Source organism: Rhyacophila brunnea, unplaced genomic scaffold, assembly GCF_057557595.1.
Source record: "Rhyacophila brunnea isolate RB1 unplaced genomic scaffold, BYU_Rbru_1.0 scaffold_9, whole genome shotgun sequence".
Lineage (NCBI taxonomy): Eukaryota > Metazoa > Arthropoda > Insecta > Trichoptera > Rhyacophilidae > Rhyacophila > Rhyacophila brunnea.
In genome coordinates this window covers 39,679,068-39,694,622 of record NW_028233361.1, presented here as the reverse complement: position 1 = coordinate 39,694,622, position 15,555 = coordinate 39,679,068, and positions in this window count along the sequence as shown.

The following is a 15,555-nucleotide window of genomic DNA, read 5'->3' as shown; positions in this document are numbered from 1 at the left end:
TTTGACGTTCAAACTCCCAATACCAACGATGAAATCACGCACTATCAAGTTGGTCGATATGTGAGCTGCAATGAAGCAATTTGGCGTATTCTCTCATTCCCCATTGATGAACGTCATCCCACTGCTGTACATTTGGCGGTGCATCTGAAGAATGGTCAACAAGTTTATTTCATCGCATGGAATGTTGCTCAACGTGCTGAAATATCTCCAGCGCCAACATTGACCAGTTTCTTTTCGATTTCCCAAAGCGATCCGTTTGCACGAACGTTGTTCTACTCTAAGATGCCACGTTATTACACTTAGAACGCTTCATCGAAGAAATTTCAAGGTCGGAAGCAAGGCGATGCGGTTCCTGATCATCCGGATGTGCATTCTACTGATGCTCTTGGTCGCATTTACACAGTTCATCCGAAGAATGGCGAATGATTCTACTTGCGGTTGTTGCTGGTAAATGTTCGTGGGCCGACATCATTTGAATCACTTCGAACTGTCAATGGTGTAGTGTGCCCAACATTTTGTGCTGCATGTCAAAAGCTCAATTTGCTTGAAAATGATACTCATTGGGACATGACAATCGCTAAAGCATTTGTTTCTGCATCTCCAAGTCAGATACGCACATTATTTGCTATCATTATTTCGACATGCTTCCCATCGAATCCACCTGAACTGTAGAAAAACTACAAGGATGACATGTCAGAAGACATTTTACATCGAATTCGTGTCATTTCAGGGAATCCTGATCTCGAGGTGAATAAGGAGATACATAACCAGGTTTTCCTTTTGATCGGGATCAGTTTGTTAGTCAAGTTAGGAATGCCAATGCCACATCGTGGAGTGAATTACGCTTTCAATCTAGAATTGGAACGTGAACGTGAAAATGATCGAGATGCATTGAACTAATTAGTTCGAACGAATGTACTAATGTTGAACCCCCAACAGAAGGTAGTGCACGATACGTTATTGAAGGCAATTGATGATGGAAATGGTGGCTTATTTTTCTTCGATGCGCCCAGTGGAACTGGGAAGACATTCCTCATGTCATTGATTTTGGCCACTGTTCGTGCGAGATCCGAAATTGCTGTAGCAGTTGCTTCTTCCGGGATAGCGGCCACGTTGCTAAAAGGATGCCGAACGGCTCATTCAGCGTTGAAATTGCCGTTAAACCTTCAAACGACTGAAAAACCGATATGCAATATTGCGAAACATTCAGCAATGGCCACAGTTTTGGTAGCAAGTAAAATCATCACCTGGGATGAATTTAGAATGGCGCACAAACGCGCATTGTGAGAGATGTTTTGGAGGCGCAATGATTCTACTATCTGGCGATTTTTGCCAAACACTACCAGTCATTCCAAGATCGACCGCTGCCGATGAAATAAATGCTTGCCTCAAATCATTGACTCTGTGGCGCTATGTGAAGAACCTTCAGCTGACGACAAACATGCGAGTTACATTGCTAAACGATCCGTCTGCCGAAGATTTCTCTAAGCAATTTCTGACTATCGGTAACGGCCGTGTTCCTGTCGACGAATCAAATGGATTGATTTCGTTTCCGCTGAATTTTTGCAATTTCGTGTCAACAATTGGTTGAGTGAACGAGCAATTCTTGCGGCAAAGAACAAAGATGTGTATCACTTCAACTTCACAATTCAAAATCAAATCGTTGGTCTACTGCATTCCTTCAAATCTATCGACTGTGTAAGTGCTCGGCCGTAGTAATTTGGCGGGCGTGGTGCGGCGGCGTCTTGCGAAACTCAAACGTATAGCCATGTGTATTATGCCCGAAAAAAGACACTCTAAACATGTCTAAAAACATTTTACACACGGTTATACGTTTGAGTTTCGCAAGATGCCGGCGCGCCACCCCCGCGCGACCACTACGTTCTTGCACTAACAAATGAAGAAGAAGCAACCAACTAGCCAACTGAATTTTTAAACTCATTGGATCTTCCTGGCTTGCCACCGCACAATTTACAACTTAAGGTTGGCTCGGTAGTCATCATGCTTCGAAATCTGAACCAACCAAAACTATGTAATCCATTTCATTTTGGTTTGATTTTTGCACATTTATTGAACTTAATTCATTTTGAATATTCATTTTAACTTAATAAAAAAATGAATTTAATTCAGCTAATAAGTTAACACAAGATTATTGATTCTGAGGCGGTACGAAGTTCGCCGGGTCAGCTAGTACTAGATAAAATGATATGTACTTGTATTACTATAATATGTAGTAATAAATAAATAGATGGATATTATGTAAAAAAAATATTTTTAGAATATATTACATTATTTTCATCCTAGAGCCGGAGTGCGAAACTTTGAAACATAATATACTCTAGTCACCAATTTGGTTAGTGTGTATACAAGATAGTCTGCATTAAAGTAGCTAGGGAAGAATAGATGACGCTGAGGTAAGTAAGTAGGTGTAGTGTTTTGACAAATAAAATTTTCTTGAAAGAAAATAAATAGTCATTCTTCTATTTTCTAAGCAAAAAGAAACAGTATACACAACCGCAACGGCTGTGAATTGTACACACAGTGAAGATAATGCAGTGCTGTACTCTAGTATTAAGTGAACGATAATGATGAATTTAATGACCCGAAGAAAAACTTTAGATCTAGATAAAGCATTAAATAAAATAGTTCCCAAAGATTTTCTCATTAGATTGATGTGAAGAAAATTTCACACTTGCGCTCAGAGATTTTGTTGCCCAGGTCTACATTAAAACAGATTTGATGGTACAATTAAACATAACCACTTACTGAAAAATCACGTAAAACTACGAACAACTACTGCAAGCGACCAAATCACGGCGTCAAACATAGGGATTGCAATACCGGTATTCCAGTATTTATCAATACCGAAATACCGGTATTAAAAATCCAAAATACGGCAATTTTCGGTATTAAGAAGCCACACTCGTTTACGTTTTGAAAATGAATTATATGTTATGTGCTGCTAAAATGCAAATATATTGAGTGAATCCAAAAGAGGTGAAAAAATAATAAAACAAATTTCATCAAATATATTAACCAGTTAAGTGCCCAAAGCGTCTTTGGACGCCCTAATTACATCAATTCTTATGTTAATTACTATCAATTAACTAATTGCGGCATAGAAAGGATTAATTATATAAGTAATTGTCGCGATTAATTATCATAATAAATTATTTCGAAATAGAAAACATCCGTGACAAAAATGTTCAATATTATTCTATAATATTATTGATGACTATACAAGCGTTGCTGCAGCCGGACTTTTTGCACTAGATGAACATTTGAGGGCTTTAGTTAAAATTATTAATATATTCAAATTATTTGTAAAAAATCACTAGTTCTACAATTGTGTTCAATATATATTTTTAAATGTCAACATAATAAATGTAGATTTTTGTTATAAAATATTATTTTAAAAAGATTTTAATAGCTATATTATTTATTGATAAGCATCTACTTCTGTTTTTTTAATGTTTAAGAAATACCGGTATTCAATAAGAAATACCGAAAAACCGGTATTGAAATTTTAATTCGGTATTGCAATTCCTAGTCAAACACATATAATTAGTGTAGATACAATTCCCCGAGCGACCGACATTTCCGATTGCCCGCCCACGCACACCGAGATAAAATCGGCTGTGAAAAGGCTCAAGAACGGAAAGGCACCGGGGGGAGACGGGATTCATCCTGAATTCCTCAAGTACAGCCTGAGCGCAATCCTGCACCCTATGTTTCATTTGATGACAAAGGTGTGGGAAGAAGAGCGCTGTCCAAGGGACTGGGTGAACGGTGAAATCATCACACTTCACAAAAAAGGTGACCCTCTAAGCTGCGACAATTACCGAGGCATTACGCTACTCAGTGTTCCGGGAAAGATTTTGGCAAACATCCTCTTGATGAGAATAAGGGACCCAATAATGCACGTCCTCAGGAAAAACCAAGCCGGGTTTCTACCTGGTCGAGCGTGTGCAGACCAAATCCACAACCTTCGATGACTTCTCCAGCAGAGCCATGAGCTGAACAGTCCGATGGCCTGCTGCTTTGTGGATTATGAGAAGGCTTTCGACAGTCCGCACCACCCCTCCCTCTGGACGATACTGGGAGCATACGGGATCCCTCCCAAGATCATTGCCATAATCAAAAGCCTGCACGAGAATAGCGAATGCTGTGTCAGAATTGGAGACACTGTCACGGAATGGTTCGGGGTCACGACCGGAGTCAGACAGGGTTGTGTCCTTGCACCGTTTCTCTTCATCATTCTCTTTGACTTCATACTACGGAAGTCAATACCACCCGACCGAGGCATACCTGTTACCCCCGCGACCTAGAATACGCCGATGACGCTGTCCTATTCGACAACCCAATCGAGGGCATTCAAGAGACAATCGACAGGTTGCATAACAACTCCTCTCGCGTTGGTTTGAAAATCAACGCGAAGAAAACCAATGTCTTGTGTAATAGCACCTGTCCTGAAAGAGCTCGCTATCCGAATGGGAATGGATGGAGCAACATTCAACTCGAGGCGGAATGTCTGGGACTCACGATTGTACTCGGTCAAAACCAAATGCAGCCTATTCGATGCTTGTATTCTGACGGTGCTGCTTTACGGTAGCGAATCATGGCACCTTACGAAGGCTCAGAGCAACCGTATACTGAGCTTCGAAAACAGATGTTTGCGTCGAATACTGGGTGTGCGGTGGGGTGGTATGACTTTAGGAGCAACGAGGAGATAAGAGTACGCACCAAGCAGCCTCTTATCACGCTGAAAGTGAAGAGGCGACGTTGGACCTGGCTCGGCCACGTGCTGCGGATGCCAGAAGAGAACTTCAACCTGGCTTGCCTGTTCTTCAAGCCGACCGGATTCCGGCGTCCTGGAAGGCCGCTAAATACAATCTACAGAGTGTATACGGCGGAGCTACGGGATGCTGGTTTGACCTGGAACGAAGCAAGAAGACTGGCGAGCGACAGGGATTCTTGGAGGCGCCACGTGGTGTCCATATGCTCCAGATAAGGGGCGGATATGGCAAAATAAAAGAAGAAGAAGATACAATAGGCTCGTCGTGACTTCTTTACTTCAGTATATTTGAGACATAGAGCGTATGGCTGTTAATTTACAGAACTGGCAGGACACATTGAGAATATGATATTATGGTTATATGTATATTATTATGTATTACTAATAATACAATTTATTGAAGTGTTTGTCTATGATTCTCATGTTGGTCATGTAAAGTAAAGTCCATACAAAAATATCAGTATTCCTCTATTAATAATCCGATACAATAGTTAAAAACAGATAGCGCAGTGCCATATATATTATATATTTCTGTATATATTTATAATACATTTCTACATATACGACAGTGATGTCGTTGGAAAATTAAATAATTTTTGTAGAATATAAAATAATCAAGTTAATTATTAAATGCGTTAATATGAAATTAAATTATGAAGAAGGCTTTAAATAATCGCCTAGTATAGTCTTCGCTACTGAAATAAATACAAAATTCATCGATATTTTCATGATAATACTAATATTTAACTCCACAGATAAAACGGTTGATGCGCCACTGCGTCTACAAGATAAATGTAGAGAACAATTTGAGGGTTTCGTCAGCTGTTCTCGTAAAACTAGCTGCATTTTGTTAGCGCAGTTTTGTTTCGCAGTTTTCTTTCTGCTCTTTACAGAACGCTCCGTTAAAATTGCACGGTAGCACGCCATTGCATCAAATTCCAGAAAACTACGTGACGTTTCCACAGGAAATGTTGGTTTTTATTTGTCTATCTACGTAGCTAGTACCAGTCAATGCTGAAACCCTCGTAGTCCAATGCATAAGTCGCTGGCCTCTCATTCGGGGGCTTTGGGTTCGTGTCATATATAATATATACTATGTACCTACTAGGGTTTGCAATTTGTTGATCCCCAAATTCCGGGAATGTTAATGATATCACATTGAATATGTATATATTATAGTATATTATTTATTTGAAGTAGTGAACGATACGTTAACGAGAAATTATAGTTTTTCAATTAGTGGGTATAGAAAAATGACAAACTTCTTAAGGGGAGACATGCTCAGCGTAGGTAAGAATGGAGCTATTGTTCTATTTTCAAAGCATGATCCTGGACATACCTTAAACGTTGTAGATAATTTATTTATATATATTTTAAACATTTGATGACTGCATAAAGTATTTTTATTACATAAGTATTCTTTTAAACCTCTCGCTCTAATGTTTTAGAATATAGTCATATTTCAGTACATAAATGTGCAGTGGTGTTAAGATTTTTTAAGTTTATTAATTTTTAAACGCATTTATAAAACCATCAGTATAATTTATATCGACATTATTATAGTGAAATATTTACGATAAAAAATTATATTGATAATCTCTGTGATCCCAAATTTGACGAGAATTAGGCATTTTATTATTCAAAAAATGGACAAGATTAACACATTCGAAGATATAAGATTATAAGCTATGTCTTTGACCATTCAAGTGTGATAAACATCTTACGAATAATGATTGCTTTATAATAATTATTGACCTAAGAATAAGGTAGTGTTTTTTTGAAATAAGCCATTTCTTTTGGCATAACTTCTAAAATTATCTCGTCATAAATTATACTAATGGTTTTATAAATACGTTTAAAAATTAATAAATGTAAAAAATCTTAACACCACTGCACATTTATGTACTGAAATATGACTATATTCTAAAACATTAGAGCGAGAGGTTTAAAAGAATACTATTTTATGTAATAAAAATACTTTATGCAGTCATAAAATGTTTAAAATAAATATAAAGGATAATTAGCCTTCAAAATTATATAAACAGATTATCTACAACGTTTAAGGTATGTCCAGGATCATGCTTTAAAAATGGAACAAAAGCTCCATTTTGACCTACGCTGAGCATTTCCCCCCTTAATTCAAACACCATCTGATCTCTGAGTCTGTACTCCTGTATTTCATACTTTATATTTGTCCACTTTAGAGACGAATAAAATATAAGTTAATCTTCAAAAGCCTTTGATTGATACACCTACCACTCATGTTGCTAAGATAACCACATAACATCAACTTAACTATGAAACGTTATAACATCACGTTGCTTCTCAGTATGACTACTAAATTTAAACACAACATTCTATTAAAATAACTAATAATAATTACAGTGAAACCCCGATCTACCGTTCTCGCACAAATCATTTTCCCGCACGGATCGTTAAGTTTTGAAAGTCCCGCCAAGAACACCCATAAGAACAATGTTAAATAATCCCGAATTAACCGTTACCCGATTGATCGTTTTCCTCAATATATCGTCCCGTCACAAATATTATCCCGATTGACCGTTGTTGTTGAATATTTTTCATTTCGCTTTCGTAGAATTGTTTGTGATACATACAGATGATAGGCTTACCTCGCATAAGTCACAACCAAAATGCCCCCCATGAATAAAACTAGAACTTTAGCTGAGAAACTAAAAATAATTCAAGACGTCGAAAAAATTCCAGGAGAAAAACAAGTTTAAAAAAAAAAATGTTTTTATATATCCCGCATTTGTCGTTTTTTCTTTAGGGTCCCTTGAAAACCGTAGAATCGGGGTTTCACTGTACCACTAGCTTTAAACTTAACACAAAAACAATAAATTTCAGCAACATGTGCTCGTAGTTTTTAAATGTATGTAATCAGCCAAATATTTTTTTCCGGCGACGTTTTAATTTTTTTAAAATTCAATCGTAGAAATTCTATCTTACTCTAACGCATGTAGTGGAGATATAAGCATGCCGAATGCTTACTCACTCGCACTTTTGGTTTGTTTTTGTTCAGGCCATGGTTGAGACTTAAATACCATAAATTAATATTAATTTCGAAATACCAGTATGGCAAATTATAAAATTCTGTCCGTGGACGCCATTCCTAGTACCTACCTCTATCAGTTTGTCATGACGTACAATAGGCGTATGCGAACCCGGCACCGGTTATCGCAGCCTAACGTTTTTTAAGGCTTCAACCTCGGCACCAAAAAATAGCGTCCCCTCCACTTCCGACGCTTAGAAATGTTATCGGAAAACTACTTGACAGTGGAAAATCACTTGAGGCGTCGCGACGCTGCCACACGCTATCTTTAATAATATCGAACATATATGCTATATTATTCAAAATTTCGGTATATACCAGGGTTGGCGAACCTTTTTACGCACGCGTGCTAAAATTTCCCAAATTCCCCTGACGTGCGAGCAATTTTCCATGGGGAAAAAATAGTTTATAAGAATTCTATTAAAAATGATCAAATTCTAGATACCACCCATAGAACATAGCACATATATATAGCTTTATCACTTTTTTCAATTACGCCATATATTTCGGTCCAACCATAATTTTGAAACAGTTTATCAGAATTACTTCATAATAGCTCTACCAAGTTTTTGTTTCTTATTTGGTATAGCCGATTTTGTGGGAAGACATAAAATTGTTTGTTACTGTATAACTTAGTTTGATTCTTTATGCAAAAATTGACATCAGATTAGGCATTCTCTCGCGATAGTGGTCTCAACCATTGTAAATCCATCAAACTCAGTGCGGCGCGGCTTCCCCCGCCGCCTGATGAGGTTAGTGCAATAATACTGTATGTGACGTATAAAACCTAAGGACCAATCTAATTGTCAGCAAATATACCCTCCCACTCAAAGAACGTTTCAAATTCCAAATCAGTAATCTAACCACAAATTTAAGAACAGCGTTGAATGACCAACCCTGCAAAAGTTTGCAACCCCCGATAAATATATTATAAAATAATATTATTATCGCAAAACGCATTTGTCAGAGTTAGACGACGCACATTCATTTCCATGCGCTTCTAAACCGAGAATTTCTCAGAAGGTTCTTCCGGCCTGTAGACACTGAGCCAAGCCCTCCCCTTGCTCCGCGCTCACATGTTTCGCCCCCCGCGAGAAGGGATGCATTTATAAAAATAAGAGATAAGAAAGTGAGTACCGAAATAACCGCCATACCGATAAAACCGAGAGACGGCGTGATTGACGCCTAGGATATCACAATGTAGGCCGCGCGTGTTATCCCTTGTCGTTGCCGTATTAATAATAATTCATTATAACCACCCTTAAATTAATTAACCATCGAATTAACAGTGTAGTGTGATCAGGTAATATACCAAAAGTTAATCCGCCCATCAGTGACATGTGACAAGTGTAACTATAATAATCGCCCACCAAATTATGTTTACTTATCTAATCTTTATAATATACCCGTAAAATCAATGTTTGTGTAATTGAAGAAAATAAGTGCAGCTCTGCGCGGAGCGCCATACAATTAAATTATTGTGTTATACTAATTGTGCCCGTTATGATGTCCCTCACTCCCCAAACATAAAATAATGCTCGAATGAAGGACTCCACACACACATGTGAGTTCCCAAATGGTATTACTATGTTATTATATATTTACATTAAACGTAATGCTTATTCTTGAAAAGTATGTGCCTACTATTTTTTTTTATACAATGCGATCTGTCATTCATTATTATTATACTTAGCTATTATTTTTCTCTTCAAAATAAAACATTCGCGTGCCATAGGTTTGGTACCACTGGATATACATATATTAATTTATCGTTTACAGCACTTAGCTTAGTACCTAATGAAAAGTCGTGTGAATACAATCATACGTATAGTGGAGCAGCCTAAAAATAGTAGAAAATAACGTCCCTACCATAGACTATAGATACATCCCTCCGTCCACATCCGTACGGGCCCTACCTACTGAGTGTTGAGCTTGCAACCATTGCAATCTTAGCGAGAGATTTATTAATTCAGCTACTAGATCGAGTGCTATTTTTATGTTGATATGATGAATGAAGAATTTATTATCGTTATTGAAAGTTGGTGTATGTTTGCTAACCTTCATATCGATTCTAATTCTATCTAACAGTAATGTTGATATCGAAACACTGTAATATTGTGGTTTAAAACACCAACGATGGCTGCGTGGCTTAAGTGTTGGTCTGTAACGTCGTGGGTCCCAGGTTCGAATCCTGGGTCCGGCAAGTAGGTACACATATTGTTTTTCAATTTGTGTATAAGTCAGAGTATTGACCTAATTGGTTGAGCAAGTGGCTGACATCCATTTCTCTTAAAAAAAAACTGTTAACACAAATCTCTACTCCGTGGAGGCCCATATGATTTAATTAGGATCGGACATAGTTGAAAAAAAATGTGGTTTAACACCTGATCCGTGCCACGGACGAATTAACTCGCCAAAACATGTATGTCGCGTCAGGCCACGGACGAATATATTTGCGGGTTCTTGTAAACGTCATAACTTCTGAATAAACATTCTTTGTATATTTTCTAAACAATATTTATCATTTTAGTCCGAAAATAATCACTATAAACTTGATAAACATGTTGTGTTGCTAAGTTTTCACAAATATTTATCATTCCGTTCCTATTTCATATTTTTTAAAGGATTTATTTTATTCCGAAAATAGCTGGCCTGTTTTTAATGTGTGATGTCTAGTTTAATATTACGCGATAGTATAGCTTTCTTATTTTATTAGTTTTACATCAATTGCGGACAAACACGGAATGGGTGTAACGATTATTCAAATGAGAGATTTTTTGTGAACTGATTGATTGAAAGGTTTGATATCGACTGATTTGAGTGTGAGAATAATTTACTTTCTTTTTCTCAACGCTGGTGTTGCTACATAATTAAATCGCTGATACATTATTGAAAATTTCAGTGTGTAAAAAGCATTACGTCTTTCTTTGTCATTCTTTCGTTCATTTGATCGAACACTTTATAATAAATTAAAAAAAATATTACTATATAACTTTATACTCGCTTTACTTATAAATTCAATCAACATATAAACCAGCATGAAAGTAACGATACAAAATACGTTTAGTTTAGATTTAGTTAGCTGAAAATAATTTTTTGAAATACCATAATGAATGTCAAAATTTTTAAAATCGTGCAATTTTGTTGGTGGGATCTTACAGATTATTTCGTGACCAGTGAACAGCCTTAAAGGGTTACTTATTGTCTTATATTATTTATTACGATGCATTGAACGCGTATGGTTTTATAGACATCATTTTATTTGCCAAACTTTAAGGCAGTCCAAGGGTTACATCTCAGATAATAATATACGCTTACAAAAAACATGACACGATACTAAAAATATCGAAAGGTATGGAATGGAATTTTACGTATGTGAATCAATAATGTTATCTCTACAAAATACTATAAATACATACCTAATTGATTTTGAGCTTTACTTGAAAAATTTTAAGCTTTCAAAATATGGATGTAGAAATGTATTAAGTACTTATTTGTGCCGTTATTTATGTGCGATATCTGTACTGAGCGCTGGGCTCAAATCAGCATCTGAGATTCTTGATTGAGTAAATCCTTTTTTTTTTTACAGGGTCTCGCTTATCAGAGAAGCAGAAAATGATTATCTAAGCAGATAACAATAAAAAAGAAATAAATAATTTGCAAAAATTTAAACGGTAGTCGATAAAAAAATGTGGATAATTGAACACCAAGACCATGTTGCCAATTTAAATCTAATATATAAAAATCAATATTTGTTTGTTTGTTTGTTCGTATTTTATGCGCTGCCATTCCGTTCATCCGATTGCGATAAAACTTGAAAAAAAGTGAACTTATTGGTTGCACTTGCGCGACGAGTATAGGCTATATCTTATGTATAAAAATGAATGTCTGTCTGTCTGTTTGTCTGAAATATTGACCAGTTGTCGTGCGCACGCCCGCGAAGGTTTCTGAATTAGTACAACCATATTCTTCTTCTTCTATTCGTATGCGTTCCTATACCATTAATCCGATTGCAATGAAACTTTGGTGAGTTGTCGTGCGCATGCCCACAAAGATTTCTGAATAAGAAAATCATCTTCTTCTATTCGTATGCGTTCCTATACCATTCATCCGATTGCAATGAAACTTTTGTCAGTTGTTGTGCGCACACCTGCGAAGGTTTCTAAATTAGTATAAAATACAAAGTTTGTTGTTTGTTTGTTCCATCCAATTTTGATTTTTTTTTTACTACATATTCATAACATTAATAACGTTTTAATATTTTGGATTCGATTTTAATTTAGTGTTCTTTTGTTTGACCTTTCCCCTATTAGAATTATTTTCGTATTGCCATATTGTATTACACAGATATTTTAATATTAAAAAAATAATAACATCTAATAATTTTTTAAATATCTAAGATAAATATAACCACGAAGCGACCCTGTGCGAAGCCGGGTACTTCAGCTAGTAATAAATAAAAATAATGCCGGGAATACTTTATCTGCATTTCTTGTATTTCCAAATAAAACATTATGTAATAAATAAACCATAATCATTAAAATATTGTTAATCGATTATATTACCTACTATTAATTTATAATTATTCAATGTATATTGTGAGTCGATTAAAAATTATTTTAATAATCAACGAAAAATCATAATATATGTTATTGACTGTTTCGTGAACTATGCATAGGGATCGTAATTACTTATAATGTCGATATACTATGCGTTAGGTATTCAGTAATCCGATTTCGGGTGACCTTATAACACTGGAAGTAGCTTAAATTTAATGTGAAATTATATTAAGATTTAGTTGTATTATTTATGTATATGTAACAATTTGATTTTATGTAAATATGCTACATTTTACCTACTGATATAAAACGTTCTGCCCGTGAGCCGCTCAGGGAAAGGCATACGGAAACTTATTATATGTGATGACTCAGGTAAATGGGAAAAGCGGTGTGGAACAATACTCGTCGATAATCGGAAGTCGATGTAGTCGCATATGGAAGACTTCTAAGTGAAATACCTGTCATGGCGGCAACGCGTGTTTAAATAATGTATCAGCTCTTCTTCGCAATTATTTTCTCCTTTGCAATACACCAAAAGTTTACTAATAATAATTTTAATATCACTCCTGATCGTTTTATATTATATAGTTTTATTATAAAAATCATAAAATCACGTAAATTGATGGATCCGTACACCACGGAAGCGTAAAATGAAATGATAAATTTAGGGGCCTTCCTCATTTGAAATGGAAGTACGAAAAGTTAAAAAGTTCACAGTTTTAACACGTACACAAGAAGTTCTTGTTTGAAAATAACTTACTCAGGGCTCGAAATGGACCGGAACGCACCGGAGCGCCGTTCCGGTTCGTGACATCGATAAAATTATCGCTCCGTCTCGTGGAAAAAATATTTTGACCGTCTGAGCTAGATAGGTCATGTAATAGAAAATGTAACACATTTATTTTATGAAGTAGGTACACATAAAATTTGGTAACTATGTAATATCTTCAGAAAATTGTCGAGCGCTCCGGTTCGTGAACTTTTCCATTTCGAGCGCTGAACTTACTGTATATATCGCGCATAGGGATTGCAATACCGAATGAATATATCAATACCGGTATTTGTCAAAACATAGTAAGTATAGAAAACAGTACCTATCTCTAAATATAACTATTAAAATCTATTTAAAATACTATTTTATGGCATCCTAAAGTACCTACTCAAATTTATTACGTTGACCTTTGTAAATATGCATCTGTGAAATTCAAGTTTGTTTAACGTAGTATCAATGTTGGATCAATAGTCATAGAATAATTTGATATATTTGCAACGATAGTTTCCTTTTTCGAAATATGATAATTATTCATCGCAACAATTCTAGAAGTATTAAGTTGAGGGATTTTGTTTTAATATTATTTAATTTTTGTTCATTTCAGTCAATATATTTGTATTTTGGCAGCATAAAACTTATACATACACTAAATTTAATATACAATACAGTAGTAAGTAATGAAAAAATAACATTAAATTCAATGTTGAAAACGCGTATGGTTTTTTAATACCGAAAATACCGGTATTTTGAAATTTTGAAAACCGGTATTTCGGTATCAATAAATAATTGAATACCGGTATAGCAATCCCTAATAGCGCAGGTGTCGAGTGATTCGGCTGCTATCTCAAATTTACTTACTGTATTCGCTATAAACGTATCCTCTCAAATAAATTCCTCTCTGTCTCAAGTTCTTGATTATCGGATTCACCCATTCCCATTCGTGACAGTACCCAGATATTATTATGTGTTCGAAATATGGACACGAAGCGACAGAATTTTCGCTGAGTTTACCGATTCACGCTAGGGTAGTCTTAACTCGAATACTTTAATAACACAAACGCCGTAGGTCGAATCGTAGGGGCATAGACTGGCGCGCATTTGGCATGTTATCAGTATGAACTAGTTGGCCGCTTTCATTTTATATGGAGAACTTGGCACTAAAACTTGGTCCGGTTGCCAACTTTTATTTTCCATAATGATCCGATTGGGAGAGACCCACTTTCTCTGTTTGGAGAATATGAGAAAGGCTCTTGTCTTTTAATGGCGCAAGCCTAAATTGGAAAATTCGAATAAAACTCAATGAAAAAGCAATTATTGTTAGGATAATATTGCCAGTTAAATAAGTATAATGGCATAAGAAAAGTTTTTAATGGGTAATATCTCCTTACAAAATAAATAATAATGAGTTCGTGGGTAAGTATTGGTTATACATTATATCAGCCCATCTATTCTATACACAATATTACTATCGACCGCTGTCGGCGGTTAACGAGGATACTTTATCATAATATGTTCGTATTGAAGTATTATAATTGTAACAATAATAGTTATCCGTCTAAACAGTCAACACTGTCTATCTCGCTCTAAAATTTAGCACAGCCAAGAGAGGTCCCGTTAAAACATAGCAGTTAATGTAACAATTACAATAAGTTAGTTGTAATTGTTACAATAAGTGCAAATACTTATATATAAAAATATGAAGAACTACCTTCGATAGCTGCCGATAGCGGCCGATAGCAGTATTGTGTATAGATAAGATGCGCAGATGTACTAAAAATGATAGAAGCATTGGTTCCTTCTGTCAGTGACGAGAAGTGGAAGTAGACTGTTAAGATTCGACATAAATAGTGCATACTAAAATTTGTCAGCTATACTTATTTGTTTTCATCGAACTAAGAATACAGGTATTTGCAGATGGTGCTGGTTAGTTTTAAAAATTCAATTGAACCTTGTCTAAATTAACCCATAATAGTTTGGGTATGCTATGGGCGATTTGACAAAAATACTTCAAATTTTTTCAGTCATACTTATTTTATTTTGCAACGTATTTCTTAGCTCGTATTCTTATATGTCCGGTGGTTCTTTGTACAGTACAAATCTTGCAATCAATTTTTAACTAACTTCCCAACTAGCTAGACATTTGAAACTTTTAGAATATATCAGAACACGATGCCAATGCATTTTTTTAAATACTTTTAGAAATCTTTAAGTAGAATTGAATTCATTTTCAGTTAATTCTGTTTTGTATGAAAAGTTATTTCGGAAGAAATCCGTAATCCAATCCACTATTATTGGTTGCTAATGGGGTGGTAGTAGCAACTAAATTAATAATATATACGTGCGTTACTATGGAAATCAA